This window comes from Schistocerca gregaria, chromosome 7 (assembly GCF_023897955.1).
Source record: "Schistocerca gregaria isolate iqSchGreg1 chromosome 7, iqSchGreg1.2, whole genome shotgun sequence".
NCBI lineage: Eukaryota > Metazoa > Arthropoda > Insecta > Orthoptera > Acrididae > Schistocerca > Schistocerca gregaria.
The window spans coordinates 375,357,673-375,373,732 of NC_064926.1; positions in this window are offsets into that span (position 1 = coordinate 375,357,673).

Here is a 16,060-nt window from a genome sequence, read left to right on the forward strand (position 1 = left end):
CCCTCTTAAAGAGGGAGGCTGTACACAAAGCGAAGTGATGCACAATTGGCTCACGACAGTTTTCCGAGCTTTCGATTGGCAGTTTCAGCTTGCTGGCGGAAACTCCAAGAGGAGCTCTCCGCAATCTGGGAGACGATATGTGGAAGAGAGTACTTCGTACAAGATCCCTGGAACACTGTGTCCAAGATTCGGTCTTGCTTCAAAGAAGAGTACGGACGAGAGATCCACTGTGCGAGTCAACGCCGAGACGCACTACGCAAAGCATCTCGAGTTTTCTACACGTATGGTGAGCACTATAGTAGGAATCTTGAGTGAAAATTCTCTTACCTTACTGCTCGCCCGCGGAAGCAACAGTTGTTGTCCGATCCAAGTGTATTACACACTGAAACGCCAAAGAAACTGGTATAGGCATGCGTATTCAAATACAGAGGTATGTAAACAGACGGAACACGGCGCTGTGGTCGGCAACGCGTATACAAGACAACAAGTGTCAGCGTGTGAACCATTCAACGAAACATCATTGATATGGAGCCGAAGGTTCACTCGCGTACTCTTGAGGATTGCACGAGAAAAGCTCTGCGTCTCGCCTGGGCCCGTCAACATCGACTGTTGATGACTGGAAACATGTTGCCTGGTCGGACGACTGTCGTTTCAAATTGTGTCTATCGGATGGACGTGTACCGGTATGGAGACAACCTCATGAATACAAAGACCCTGCATGTCAGCAGGGCTCTGTTTAAGCCGGTGGAGGCTCTGTAATGGTGTGTTGTGTGTGCAGTTGGTGTGATATGGGATCCCTGGTACGTCTAGATACGACTCTGACATGTGACAGGTACGTAAGTATCCTGTCTGATCACCTGCATCCATTTATGTCCATTGTGCGTTCCAAGGACTTGGGAAATGCCAGCAGGACAATGCGACACCCCACATGTCCAGAATTGCTACAGAAACGCTCTACTGAGTTTAAATAGTTCCACTGGCCACCAAACTCCCCAGAAATGAGCATTATTGAGCATATGTGGAATACCTTGCAAGGTGCTGTGCTCCATCGTTTCTTACTCTTAAGGATTTATGAACAGCCAGGCAGGCTTCATGGTGTCAATACCCTCCAGCACTATTTCAGACATTAGTCGAGTCCATGCTATGAGGTGTTGCGTACTACACGATATTAGGCAGGTGTACGAGTTTCTTTGGCTCTTCATTGTGGTAGTCTATTTCCAAGTTCGGTCCACAATCACCGTTAGACGTATTGATCATAGTCAGATAACGTTATCCCTTTAAAGTCATGATTAAAGTCGAATCATCACCCTTGGTTCAACTTTGTCGACAGCCAATCAGATCATTCTACTTTATGAATAGTAGGTAGTGTGTAATGAGAACGTATGTTGTTTCACATTCCACTTTTACATGTGCTTCTCATGAATAAATATGTCGTATTAATTAATTATTTCTTTAATTCAAGTTCACAATATCTCTTTAGTTACTTGTGTGGGAAATAATAGAAGGAGTCTTGTCGTGAGAAATACGGTGTGTCGTTTTCATTGACACTACACAGAGCCACCTTTTCCAAGTCATTTGCGTTCACATCCCTTGTTCATGGTTTTCATAATAGCTTCAATGTAGTGGTAGCTCGGTTATTGAAAAGCAGAGGTTGAGTAGAGGCATGTACATGTCTGCCCACCAGAGAGCGTACTTTTACTAAAATCTTATTTGGAGATCGGAGGGAGGTTCAGAAACATATCGCAAATGGTACCTTTCAGTAAGCAACTGCAGCGGTACGACCACAGGAAACAATTGTAGAAGAAAAGTCTATGCCAGGGCAAGAATCGAAGGTACTTTTCGCCAACTAAGGGAAGTTGGCTTGCCTAGTGTATATCTAGACGTATAGCTGTTAGTAATTAATGCATAAACAGGTCTCTCAGACAGGTATATGATGGATCCCTAGGACGCCTTTGCCCGGGAACAGTGACGATAATTCCTACGCTGTCCATCTGTCAACACACGTGTGAGGTACAACTGCGAAACCGTGTGCGGGGTATATCAGTCACTATTAGGGATTATCAGACAAGCGAAATTCCACCGACGACGACAGATATTGACCATGCACAGCTGGGGTCACAGACTGTTCTACAGTCCTGTGAGTGAGTTTGTGTGTGGGTGTACGTGTGTCTGTGTGTGTCTCTGTGTGTGTGTGTGGGTGGATGAGCGTGTGTGTGTGTGTGAGCGCGCGGACGCACAAGTGTTCTCGAGCGTGTGCACGGTGAAATTTTTGTAAAACGTTGATAGCTACCGAGCTCATCTAAAAATGTCGGCTCTTCTAAAAAATCGAGATATTACCTACATTCTGGGAACGCATCAGCTGGAATTCTTGCGCATCCGTCACGGCGTGCCTATGCGTGGACTTCCCGATACGCTAATGGGAAACCGATACCGCTTGGTTCCATTCGAGGCGTAAATGTGAATGAGATATCGACTGATTTCATATCGAACGCGCAAAGCTAAATCACTCGACAGATACAGTTAGAGCGTCGTATTTGGAAACGCGTCACGACTACATTATACACACATCGTTGCAGCTGGATACGTTAAGAATTGACCCTGTCACTGTGACCTTTGGCCGGTCTCGGCGGTCTCCTGTGCAGGGAAAACGAAGCCTATCTAGAGTTTTCCACTCACCTGCACTCTAGTTATCATCATACTTCCACAGATCGCGTTACAAAAGTTATTCGTTAAATTTGTAATCTGTTTGTAGTACTCTTATTATTACTGATCAAAAGTATATTTACTGAAGGACGTATCATGTGAGTTTGTAGTGAGACTTTCCCCTCAGCCTGTACAGCAACACTACAACCCTTTCGCTAGCAAAGCCTATTAAACAAATGAAACTATTCACAGTGCAAAAACTTCAGTACGTAATAAAAAATTTGTAATTATCAGATAAGAAAACAGAAAAATTTCATTGCGAGCGCAGTATTTTGGAAACTACCTGCAATGACCAGGAAAAATGCGCGATAAACAGCATAAGTGATAATTCAAACATTATTTCCGTGAAAAATCCATATCAGCTGCTAACGCTTTAAAACTTTAAGAAATCTGATTCAGGGAATGAATTAAATAGAACAGATAACGCTGAGGTTTCCCTAGTTTCATATCCCCAACATCTACTTACAGAAACAATGCAGACACTGTGAACTACCTGACTATGGGATTCTGCTCTATGCACTTTACTACTGACACTCGCAAATAACGCGATAGGCGTAACCTGAAGAAGGGCACTAAGTGTCCGAAACCGGTACAGAAGTTAAATTTCTTTTATGCAGGTAGTTGCTTATTATTTCGTTATATGCGACGACAGTTGCTGAAGATGGATAAAATACTGAAATAATGATATCAATGAGATTAAAAGATGAACGAAAGCATTTGCCTCAGGTGATTTAAGGAAACCACGAGATAAATAAATTAGTATAGCGGAACGAGATTAGGGAACCTCTCACCTCGCGAATGCGATTTCAGTCATTGAGACGCTATGTCACTCCACTCTTTACGACGCATGGATTCTCCTGCTTTATGAAGTTCGTAGCTTTAAAAGGAAAATCTGAAATATGCTGAGCACCAATGAACTGTTCTTCGCCGGCAGAAGTGGCAGAGCGGTTCTAGGCGCTGCAGTATGGAACCACGTGACCGCTACGGTCGCAGGTTCGAATCCTGCCCTTGCATGGATGTGCGTGATGTCCTTAGGTTAGTTAGGTTTAACTAGTTCTAAGTTCTAGGGGACTAATAACCTCAGAAGTTGAGTCCCATAGTGCTCAGAGCCATTTGAACCATTTTTGAACTGTTCTTCCTATACACATATCAATAATAGTTTATGTAAGGTACTTTAAAACAATGACCAATTATTTTCCGATGAAGTGATTGGCGCCCGAAATCTTGAAATGGCATCAGTAAGTTGATTCTTCCCTGAGGCGAAGGTGCGTACAAGTATACAAACAACAACCGGGGAGGGTGGGCGGTGATGAGGGGGTAGCTACTTGCACATTGTGAACGGAAAAGATAAATGATGGACTGGGTTTCTGCGCTGTTTCTGACTGAAGAACCATTTACACATTCAATAAAATGACGTATACTCTGCATTAATTACAAGATCAATTGCTCGGGAAATTAAATCTACATTTGCATATAGAACTACAGGTACTCCGCAAGGTAAGTGGCGGGGGGTACTCTGTACCACTACTAGATATTTTCTTTCCTGTTCCACTTGCAACTGCCGGCCGGATTGACCGTGCAGTTCTAGGCGCTACAGTCTGGAATCGCGAGACCACTGCGGTCGCAGGTTCGAATCCTGCCTCGGACATGGATGTGTGTAATGTCCTTAGGTTAGTTAGGTTTAAGTAGTTCTAAGTACTAGGGGACTCAGACGTTGAATCCCATAGTGCTCAGAGCCATTTTTGAACCACTTGCAACTAGAACGAGGGAAAAACGGCTATCTATATACCTCCGTATGAGCCCTAATTTCTCGTGTCATATCTTCATGGTCCTTCCGAGCAATGTCTGTTGGCTGCAGTATAATCGTTTAGCAATCAGTTTCCATTTTCTCAATTGTTTTCCTCGAAAAGAACGTCACCTTACCGCCAAGGATTCCTATTTCAGTTCCAGAAGTATCTCCGTAACACATACGTGTTGTTCGAATCGACCGGTAACAAATCTAGCAGCCCGCCTCCGAATTGCTCCGAAGTCTACCTTCAATCCCTAACACTCGAGCAGAACTCAAGAGTAGGCCGCACCAGCGTCCTACATACAGGTGAACCACTCTTTCCTAAAATTCTCCAAATAAACCGAAGTCGACTATTCACCTTGCCTTCCCTACCATAGTTCTCCCATGCTCTTTCCATTTCATATCGCTTCGCAACGCTACACCCATTTGTTTAAGAGACTTGACTTTATCAAGCAGGATACTAAAAACACTGTATTCGAACGTTACAGGTTTTGACCTTCCTACTCATCCGCATTAACTTATATTTTTCCACATTTACAGCTAGATTTCATTCCTCATACCAACTATAAATTTCGTCTAAGTCGTCTTGTATCTTGCTACAGTCACACAACATCGACACCTTAACGTTCACCACGGCATCATCGGCAAACAACCTCTGGTTGCTGCCCACCCTGTCCGCCAAATCATTTGTGTATGTAGAGAACAACATCTGTTCTATCACACTTCCCTGGGGCACTCCTGACGATACTTTTGTCTCTGATGAACACTCACCGTCGAGGTCAGCAAAATGGGTTCTAGTACTGAAACGTCCCCTTAGAACAATTATACAAGACTATGCTTAAACTGACACACAATAGTTTTTACCGCAACGCAATCTGACTTTCAATAATCCCTACAAAAGAATGGCCCTGACTAACGTTAACCTATATGTTTCACAAATCACTTACCTCACAAAAATCTTCGTTACTCGAACTACTGCAATACAGCGAGCGCCACTACCGCCAGCTAACTAAAAGATTCAAACTACGGAAGTCACTAACTACAGAGGCACAGTTAGCAAATGGAAGATTTTAATAGAGAACAAACAATATATTTACCTTAATAGTCATAATATATATAACAGTTCATGACACCAATTCTTACAAATTTCAAATCTCCACCATCTCTCTCCCCACGTCCACCACTGCTGGCGGCTCACCTCCAACTGTTGCTGTGTTTGTCTCTGATTTTGTTCCATTGTGTCTAACTTTTGAAGATTATGTTCCATTGTGTCTAACTTTTGAAGATTTTGTTCCATTGTGTCTAACTGTTGCTGTGTTTGTCTCTGGTTTTGTTTCATTTGTTGCATTAATTGCAATAATAATGTATTAGTGTCTGGAATCTGATCATCTATGCTTTTCGGCAGTGCATTTGCACCGGCAACATTCACAGTTTGACAAGCAGAAAATGTGTCTCGGCTTATTTGAGAAAACGGTGAGGACGCAAAACCTGAATGTACAGTATTTGCAAGATTGTGTCCTGTCATATCGGATTCCTGACGCGAGCTGTTGCCGACCAATCGATCGATAATGCTTCCCTGTTCACTAACTGTTTCACTTCCTACACCATTATTTGCAGCCCGCTCCATTTCCCTATGCACTATTACCAAATTACTACTTTGAACATTTGTGAATTCATTACATGGTGGCGCTAACACATTGCTTCCGTCTTCACTGTCATTTCTCAGTTTACTTTGTAGCCTAGTATTACGTTTTTCACACGCCATTATTGTCACAATATTTCACACGATAACACAGAAAAGCACAATTTCAAGAGCAAAAATAAGAGAACACATTAACATAGCACTGAAAATAATATCTAGTTAATTGCAAGCGCAGCTGCGAAATACTTGGTGCAACTCTACATGCATGCCACAACTGTTGTATTGTACAACAATGAAAGACTACAACTACAAAGGAAATTCACTCTAAGATTAGGCGCTAGAAATAAACAAAAGCTACACTAATTACACAAACTACAAGGAAAAAATCAGAAGATTCCAGTGAGGTATCCACGGCTAAGGGTCGACATATGAAACGTCCCCTTAGAACAATTATACAAGACTATGCTTAAACTGACACACAATAGTTTTTAGCGCAACGCAATCTCACTTTCAATAATCCCTACAAAAGAATGGCCCTGACTAATGTTAACCTATATGTTTCACAAATCACTTACCTCACAAAAATCTTCGTTACTCGAACTACTGCAATACAGCGAGCGCCACTACCGCCAGCTAACTAAAAGATTCAAACTACGGAAGTCACTAACTACAGAGGCACAGTTAGCAAATGAAAGATTTTAATAGAGAACAAACAATGTATTTACCTTAATAGTCATAATATATATATCAGTTCATGACACCAATTCTTACAAATTTCAAATCTCCGCCATCTCTCTCCCCACGTCCACCACTGCTGGCGGCTCACCTCCAACTGTTGTTGTGTTTGTCTCTGATTTTGTTCCATTGTGTCTAACTTTTGAAGATTATGTTCCAGTACTTAAGAAGTCTTCGAGCCACTCACGCGTCTCCATAAGCTTCACCTTTTGTTAACAGCCTGCAATGGGGCACAGTGTCAAATGCTTTCCAGAAATCTAGAAATATGGAATTTGCCTGTTGCCCTTCATCCATTGATAAATACCTGAATAATAACACAAGCCTGTATTTTCAAAAATAGTTGTCAGATGATTTCTCACAAATAGGTGTTTCTACAATCAATTTATACTGTTGTTTCTAAAAATTACGTTCATTTTGTTCATTCGCGTAAGGATTTTTCATTATATAAAGTCTCCTGTGTTCAAGTTTTTTTTTAACTGCAGCTCAAATATTAAAATAAAATTTCAGTCAAAGTCCGGATCTCTATAATTATTATTTTACACAAAAAATGCAACAAACTGTTTTTAGCAATACTTTTAGATAGTCTGCTACGTTTAATTTCCTCGCTGAACTTTCATCTTTGCTGTCCCTCTTCCACATCTAACAATTGTCGGCTATAACATACTTTCCTTCTACCTTCCCTGACAACTCTTCTACACCTTCTTATTATCCTGACTGGATTGTTCTCCTTGATCTTCACTACAGTGTCCCAGATCTTCAGATAAGCAGAGAATATGTGAATGTAGGAAGTGGGCTCCTACACTCACCTTACAATCCAATTTCCTGAAAATTTTCCGCGCGGCTGCTACGGTCGCAGGTTCGAATCCTGCCTCTGGCATGGATGTGTGTGATGTCCTTAGGTTAGTTACGTTTAAGTAGTTCAAAGTTCTAAGGGACTGATGACCACAGATGTTGAGTGCCATGGTGCTCAGAGCCATTTGAACCATTTTTGAACCTGAAAATTTCCCGCTCGTTTTTGACAATTTATAATAGTTTAAACGATTTTTTCCCAAGAAAATTTTCAGTAACCAATCTGAAGGCATCTTTTTCTCTAACATTCATTCTCTAACATTCATTGTATTGAATGTGAAGACCAAAAAAAGCTCTAGATTTCAGTTTTTATTGACTGGCAATGGAAAACTTCACAGAAAAATACTTAAAGCAGGTTCCATCTTACGGAATACACCCTTACAAATTGCTTCATAAAGCCGTTTGATATGAAGTGGTGTGAGCAATATTCCTTCGCGGTCTACGATACTGGTTCATGCAAAATTTCGTTACAGACACAAAATATTGTCGATATGGCCAACCTTTGCACTCCAGCGCCGTTGCTTTTCCTAGCCAATAATAATAAAACTTTATTTCATTACGAAAAAACTGTTCATGGTAGAAGAAACCTAAGAACAGTTTTGAAATCGGCATAATAAAGTTATTTAAGTATACATTTTTAATTCCAGTCAACTAGTACGATGCAGTCTTGCATGGTGATGTAGCGGTAAATTGCGTGTCCGTAAACCGAAAAGTCGGGAGATCGAACAGCGGCCGGACCATGAATTTTTCGCTCCGTCTTTTAACATAGCTTTCACCTCTCAGTGATGTGGGGATTTGCCAGAAACGACATGTGATTTGGATTCCAGTCTAAACCTTGAATCCCCTATACCAGGTTAGATAACTGAGGTAGGTTAAGGGCATGCAAATCACCGAAGGGGCGTCCAATTGAAAACTTTCACCAAGTGTTTGAGCCACTCGAAATTGATATTTTCATAATACGATGATAATGTGTAATGGAATAACTGGATGCCAGACATGACTTCCAAACGCAGGATACTTTACAGGTCGGACAAATGAGGAGAATATTACTTGGGTCGTGGGACTGAATTGTCTGGGTCGCTGATGCTTCGCGTCTTACACAAATTCCATGCCCGCTGGCGTGATTGAATTTCTTCCACTGCCTAAGATACACACCGTTGCGTCGTTGCGTGCTGCCTGCTGCTCATAATATATGAGATCACACGTCCCTTGATAGTGTGTCACTCCCTCACTTTTACATCCCGCAACAGAGTGCCCAAGTCTCCCCCCACCAGACGAAAACAGAATTTCATGTGGCAGTGAGATGACTCCATATTTGATCATACTCTGTGATACTGCCGGCGACTGGTTGTTAGCTTCCTTCTTCTGCGTCCGGTGAAATTCTGCGGCATTTCGTCACACATTTGCGCCGTTCCCCACAAGCATACAGACGTTTCCAAAGGCCGTTTCTGGTGTCTATAGCAACGCAGTTATCATTACTGCCAATTCACTGCTTCTCACTGGTATTCTTCCAGCGTTGTCACTAGAATATGTAAGAAATAAATGAAGCTGTTGGGTTCAAGTTCCACATTGCGATGACGGAAATGTAGTACAAGAGACAACCGTGGCAGATAATATTTAACCAGTTAGAAGACTGACGACCGAAAACAAATTACACTCATTTCAATTAGTCAACCCTGTTTATCCTTACCACCAAATTTCACTGATTCAGAATGCTGTACATTCAGATTAAGTTGCAACACAATGTAGGGCAGGAAGCCGGCGACCAGTATGTGAATACTGAGCATATCTACATCTACATACATACTCCGCAGTCCACAATACGGTGCATGGCGGAGGGTACCTCGTACCACAATTAGCATCTTCTCTCCCTGTTCCACTCTCAAACAGAGCGAGGGAAAAATGACTGCCTATTTGCCTCTGTACGAGCCCTAATCTCTCTTTTCCATCGCTCTATTTGGTAGTTAATAACAACGGTACACTTGTTGTTAAATATTTGTTTACTAATGCCGGAAACAGCCCATCGTCAGAGCATCAGTGCGCATCTCGTATTCTAGTGGCTATCGTTGCTGCCTCTTGATCACGGGGTCCCGGGTTCGATTACCGGCTGGGTTGGGGACTGGGTGTTTGTGTTGTCATCATTTCACCATCATCATTCGTGACAGTGACTAGATTGGACTGAGTAAAAAATTGGACTGTGTAACAATTGGGACTTTGTACGGGAGCTGCCGACAGCGCAGTTGAGCGCTCGACAAGCCGAACATCATCGTCATCGGCAGAGCATCAGATAAAAGGACTTAATAGAACATATCGTTTCACAAGTTTTCAATCTTAGGACTTAATATCAACGTAAAGATTGAAACCAGTGTTTAAGTTCTTTTTTTTCTAAACACATATTTTTCATCGCTTAATTTGGTTGCTAATAACAATAGTCCACTTGATAAAGAGTTCTTTATTTATGCTTTACAGGCATAACCCATCATCAGAAAATCAGATAAAAGTACTTAGCCACATGATTTCAATCATTACATTGATTCTCAAGCTTAAGATTGAAAATTTGTGAAATCGTACTCTGTATGAAGTTCTTTTGTCCGATATTCTGATAATAGGCTATACCCAAAAAGTATAAACAAATACATTTTAACAACAAGTGGACTGTTGTTATAAGCGACGAAATGAAGCAATGAAAAAGACATTTATTCCTGCTCGTTGAACCATGTTTCGACATTCACTCATACCCCTTGAATCGTTCACGCGAATACTGGGAAAAGTTCTTGACAAGGCTGCCACCAATTTCCTTACTCATTACTGTCCAGCTAAGCGTGTCCTACGTCTCTAATGACCACGGCGTCGACGGGACGCTAAACTTCGACCTTCCCTTCCTTCCTAGCGCGAGAGATAGAAATAAGCTAGGATCTTTGTCCAACTCTCCAACTAGTACTTAGCCAACAAAAAAGAAAAAAAGAATTAAAACGCGACACCGTAAGAGATTAAAAAAAATTATTAGGGAGCTTGCGACGAGAAACGAGGCAGAAATTCTTACCGCAGAGGCAAGGCCGCGGAAGGACAGCAACAACGGCAGTGGGTGCAGGAAAAAAGAGGAGCGCAGAGCTGCAGTACACGATGTCTGGCAAGTAGCCAGTAGCCAGCAGCCAGGAGCAGCCGCCACCGGCCGACGGCCGTCTGTTTCGCCAGAAGGCAATCCGAGCGACGGCGGTGGCGGTGCGTGTCGCGCGCCGCGGCTGAGCGCCCAGCATTCCGACCGCCGCTTCCTGCAGGCCGTAGCAGCGCGTGTCTCTTCCGGACAAACACTTGTTATCTTCAAGGACTGTGGCAACGGCGCCGGGGCGTGGCTCCTCTACGCAGGACGCGTAATGTACCAACTGGCACGTCTTCCATGATTTACAAGACCCAGAGTGCTCTAGCGGCAAAATTCCCTGATTGCCACTGCCGCCATTCAAATATATCTCATAAATACACAACAAAATATGTATGTTTTTCAACTTTTTAACTGTGTCACACATCACGTTTCTCCTTGTCACAGGCCCAAGTTATGCTTATACCGGGTTTTCCAAAATGAATATCGAAGCCAAGGCTTTGTAGCATTTATTACAGTCAACTTACAATTATAAGTAACATCTCAAATGAAAGAGCAGCTCAACCAGTTTCGTTTCTATACTTGTTGCAAATAATTCTAATTCCTAGCAAAGCAGTTGCTGACAGGTGGGAAAAATATTGAACTATCTGTTTAATAAGTCATCGTTGCAAAATACTAACACGAATTCCTTACAGAAAACGCAAAAACTGGTAGAAGCCGACATTGAAGAAGATTTGTTTGGATTCCGAAAAAATGTAGGAACACATCTTGACTTAGAAGGTGGTTAAGGAAGGGCAAAACTACGTTTGTAACGTTTGTAGACTTAGAGGAAGCTTTTAACAATGTTGATTGGAATACTCTCTTTGAAATTCAGAAGGTAGCAGAGGTAAAATACAGGGAGTGAAAGGCTATTTACAAATTGTACAAAAACGAGACGGCAGTTATAAAAGTTGAAAGATATGATAGGGAAGCAGTGGTTGAGAATGGAGTGAGGTACGGTTGTAATCTATTTTCGACTATATTCAATCTTTATACTGAGCAAACAGTGAAGGAAACCAAAGAAATACTTGGATTAGGAATTAAAGTTCATGGAGGACAAAAAAAAGTATGAAGTCTACCTATGACAATTTAATTCTGTCAGAGAACAGTTGAAGGGAATGGACAGTGTCTTGGAAGGAGGATATAAGATGAACATCAACAAAAGTAAAACAAGAATAATTGAATGTAGTCGAATTAAATCGGGCGACGCTGGAGGAGTCTGATTATAAGACGAGACACTTAGGGCAGTAGACGACTTTTGCTATTTGGGCTATAAAATAACTGACGATCGCTGAAGTAGACAGAATATAAAATGCAGACTGGCAATAACAAGAAAAGAGTTTCTGAAGAAGAGAAACTTATTAACATCGAATACTGACTTATGCGTTAGGAAGATCTTTCTAATATATTTTGTTTGAATTGTAGCGACATACAGAAGCGAAAAATGGTCAACAAACAGCTTTGAAAAGAAGAAATAGGAGCTTTTGAAATGTGGTGCTACAGAAGAATGCTGAAGATTACACAGGTAGGTCACGTAACTGCTGATGATGAAGTACTGAGTAGAATTGGGGAGACAAGACATTTGTGGTGTAACTTGACTAAAAGAAGGGCTAGGTTGTCAGGATTATTTCTGAGACATCAAAGGATCACCAATTTAGTATTGAAGGAAAGTATGTGTGTGGAGACGAGGGGAGAGTAAATATTGTAGAGGGAATAGAGGGAGACCAATAGATGAATACAGCAAGCACATTCGAAAGGATGTAGGTTGCAGTAATTATTTGGAGATGAAGAGGTTCACTCAGGATAGATTGGCATGGAGAGTGGCATCAAACCAGTCTTCGGACTTACACCACAACAGCAAAAAAGATACTTTTGAGCTATACTGTACATAATAACAACAACAACGTGTGGACATGCGCATGCACTGTTCCCTAAAGTGAAGAACATGCTGAACGAGTGAGGCAGTATTTCACGCGTAGCCCAAGAAATCAATTCGGGCGGCTAGTCATGAATTAGGAGTTCCAGTGACGCCTGTGTGGAGGGTTTTGAGGAGGCTCTCACAACTACTACCTTATCGTTTGCAGTTGTTGCAAGCTCTGAAGCCTACAGACTACGGTTTACGTGCCAATTTTGCAAACAAAGTGTCGCTGCAGGACGATTAAGTGTCACAGATTGTTTTTTTTTATCTTTGAAACTGGTAGATTCTAAAGATGTGTTGAATTTATTGTTTTTTATCAAGTAGCTAGCGACCTTTTGCCTTTTTCTTTACATTTTTGGTTTAAGTTGGGTGTGAGAAGCCTGCTTGCGAATGTCCTAGCATGGCCAGAAAATTCCCTGCACAGTCTTTTCCCGGAGCGTTGGGGTTATGAAAGGTCTCTGTTGGATTCCTTTCATGCTAATTTCTTAAATCCGTTGCCATTTACGGCATAAATTACTTTTCTAAATTTATTGTGCTGTTTCTGACTATCTGGGAGGAGACAGAGCAGTGAAACGTGTTACTTTTACACATAAACAAGAACGATCTGTCACGCTACTACAGTTTAAAACACAGTTTATATGTAATTCATGTCACACAGTCTCATACGGAACCTACATCCGCTTTCTTTTATAAACTGTATATGATAAGATACTGTCATCCCCCTTCCCTCCTGTATGAGAGGATGAATGAGCAATTGTATTTCTAGTTGCATGCTTGAGAGTAGCAGACAAGCCTTTCTGTTAGAGAACAGTAGGACCAACGTCGGAACAGGTAGCTACGCTTTCTAGAAGCAGAGAGGTTTTCCATTCTTAGTATGTTCCTGTCTGTCCCTTGTCATGTTGGTATAGGGAGCTGCCTCTCTGGTCGCTTCCGTTTGTATTTGGGAAGCACGCTCGGTAGGAGCGCAGGTCAGTCTGTCAGTGGCGAGCGTCTGAAGTGGTAAGATCTCCGGCTAAGCGCGTGTCTGCTAAGTCCGTAGGACAATGGATTTTTTAAGTTCAGCCGAACTGAAAATTTAATCACCTTTATTTCAGGTTTAGCTCTAAAATATATAATGTTATCTTAAATTACAACGCAGTGTGATTCGAGTGTACAGTTCAGAATATCTTCCGGTAGTTGCTTTGTCACTACTTTGTGAGTAAAGTGGAACCACGTGTTGATCAGTAACTCTAACTAAGATCATCAATCTTAAATGCGAATGTGCGTGAGATTATAACGTCTCGTCTTGACAATATTTTTCTATATAGCAACTTTTCTTTATGTTCAACCCACGTGGGATGTACTTTGTGAGACCAGTACCACGTGTTTATACAATTGTTTCAGCCATCAGATTAATAGTAAGACGATAGTAACCAGTTCGAGGTTTTTCTTTTGTAAATTGCTTTTCGATCTAATTTATTTTTATTATCAAAATTATTGTGGAGTTACATTATTTGCGTAAACCAAGTTGACCACGTGAAGCATGTGGTGTAAGCCCCAAAGTAGCTCTCAGCTATTCTTTTCGGGAAGATTTCACAGAGAGTTAGTATGAATTTAGTATACCAGTGTGTGGTAATTACATGACGGACAGGATTGCGCTACGGACGTTACTTCTTTGGGTGAAAATTGAATCGGTTTGTTGTGGTTAATTTCCTCTTGCATATGTTTCAACGTTCTTCGTGTGTTATTTTATGAATGTAGTGTTGTACGCAGTCTCCCAATCTTGGCTCCATATTTGATGTGTTCCGTAAGATTATAAACTCACATTTTTAGAATCCTAAATAAGGCACCAGCTTAGTTATGACTCAAGTTTAACATGCTAAAATTTCAATGATTAATGTTAAAATAAATTTTCAAATATAAACTGATTTATTTCTTTTTATTTAAATTCTCTTTTTTGTATATGTATCACCGGTTTTCGTATGACTATTAAAAGATTATAATTAATGTTAGTCTGGTTGGAAATTTGGTAAGCTAGACTGGATACCTGGTGAAACAGTTGCTCAGTAATGCAAAGTTAACTTCCTCAGATAGCTCACAGCTTTTAACCCGCTTTTATTGTCTATCAGCACCGCTTTCACGTCAAATTAATGCAACAACATTAAAATATCCTGACGGAAGTTTATGGGCTTTCTCTTTAAGAGAAGCAAGTGTAACTGGTGTTTACCGTCTTGATGCCTCTCTAACTCAGCATTCGATAGGTTAAACAACATTGTACCCAACCGCTGGATTGGCTGCAATGAGCCGCGTGCGAGAATTTGTTTCGCACAGCCTGACGCCAAGCGATTTTTGCCTTTTGAGGATCATAAAGTATCATGCCCCTGCTACCAGCTGATCTACCCTATTTAAGAAACAGGACTGAAGCAGTTGTTACACCAATTACTCCACACACACTGATCAAGGTTTGGAAAGAATTCGTCTATCAACTCGTCGGGTGCCATTCGACAAATGGTGCACACACTGAATACGTGTAAAAAACGCTGTCTGAGTTGCTATTTCATTTGATGTATTATTAAATATTGTAGGTTGAATGTAATAAATGTTACAAAGTCTTAAAAATCCGGTATTAATTGTGAAACACCTGGTATTTAAAGACATTGTAGCAACAGGTGTGAACACTATAGGCGTTAAAAAGGAACAACTGTTTTCAATACAGGATATAAAATATACGTGAGAATATTAAGTAAAATAGTACCCGACGTCATATACGCTTTATTATTAGAAGGACAAAACGCTTTTAGAAAGGTCTGTTAGTTCTATGTCGTGTCTCCCTTCCACTTTCGCGCAACGACGCTCTGAGCGTGTTTTTTTAGGGAATTGACTAGTTTGAACCTGGGACCTGTTGCTGGTAAGGAGGCCCCAGACCACACATGACATGTAGAATTCAGAAGAGTTCACTGAGACTAGCGATGATATAACCAAATACTTAATGATCTCAGCGTCAGCTCCACTCGACTCCCTGTAAAATAATCTTAATACAAACTAAATTTAGTGGAAGGGGTTCCAGGCTTTCCTATTTTTAGTTAGCTGGTAAAATAACGTCGACAAAGCAGTTAAGTTTACCATTGTAAATTTTATTCTACTCACAAAACATTGTATATAAAGTGCATTATTGATAAAAGGAAGTGTTTTAATACAGAACGGTAAAAACCAACTGCGTTCAACAAAAATGTGAACGAATATTCCGAGAATGGGTTTCCAAGTTCTACAATGGATCGAAGGATGACCTATGCCATATCACATCTATAA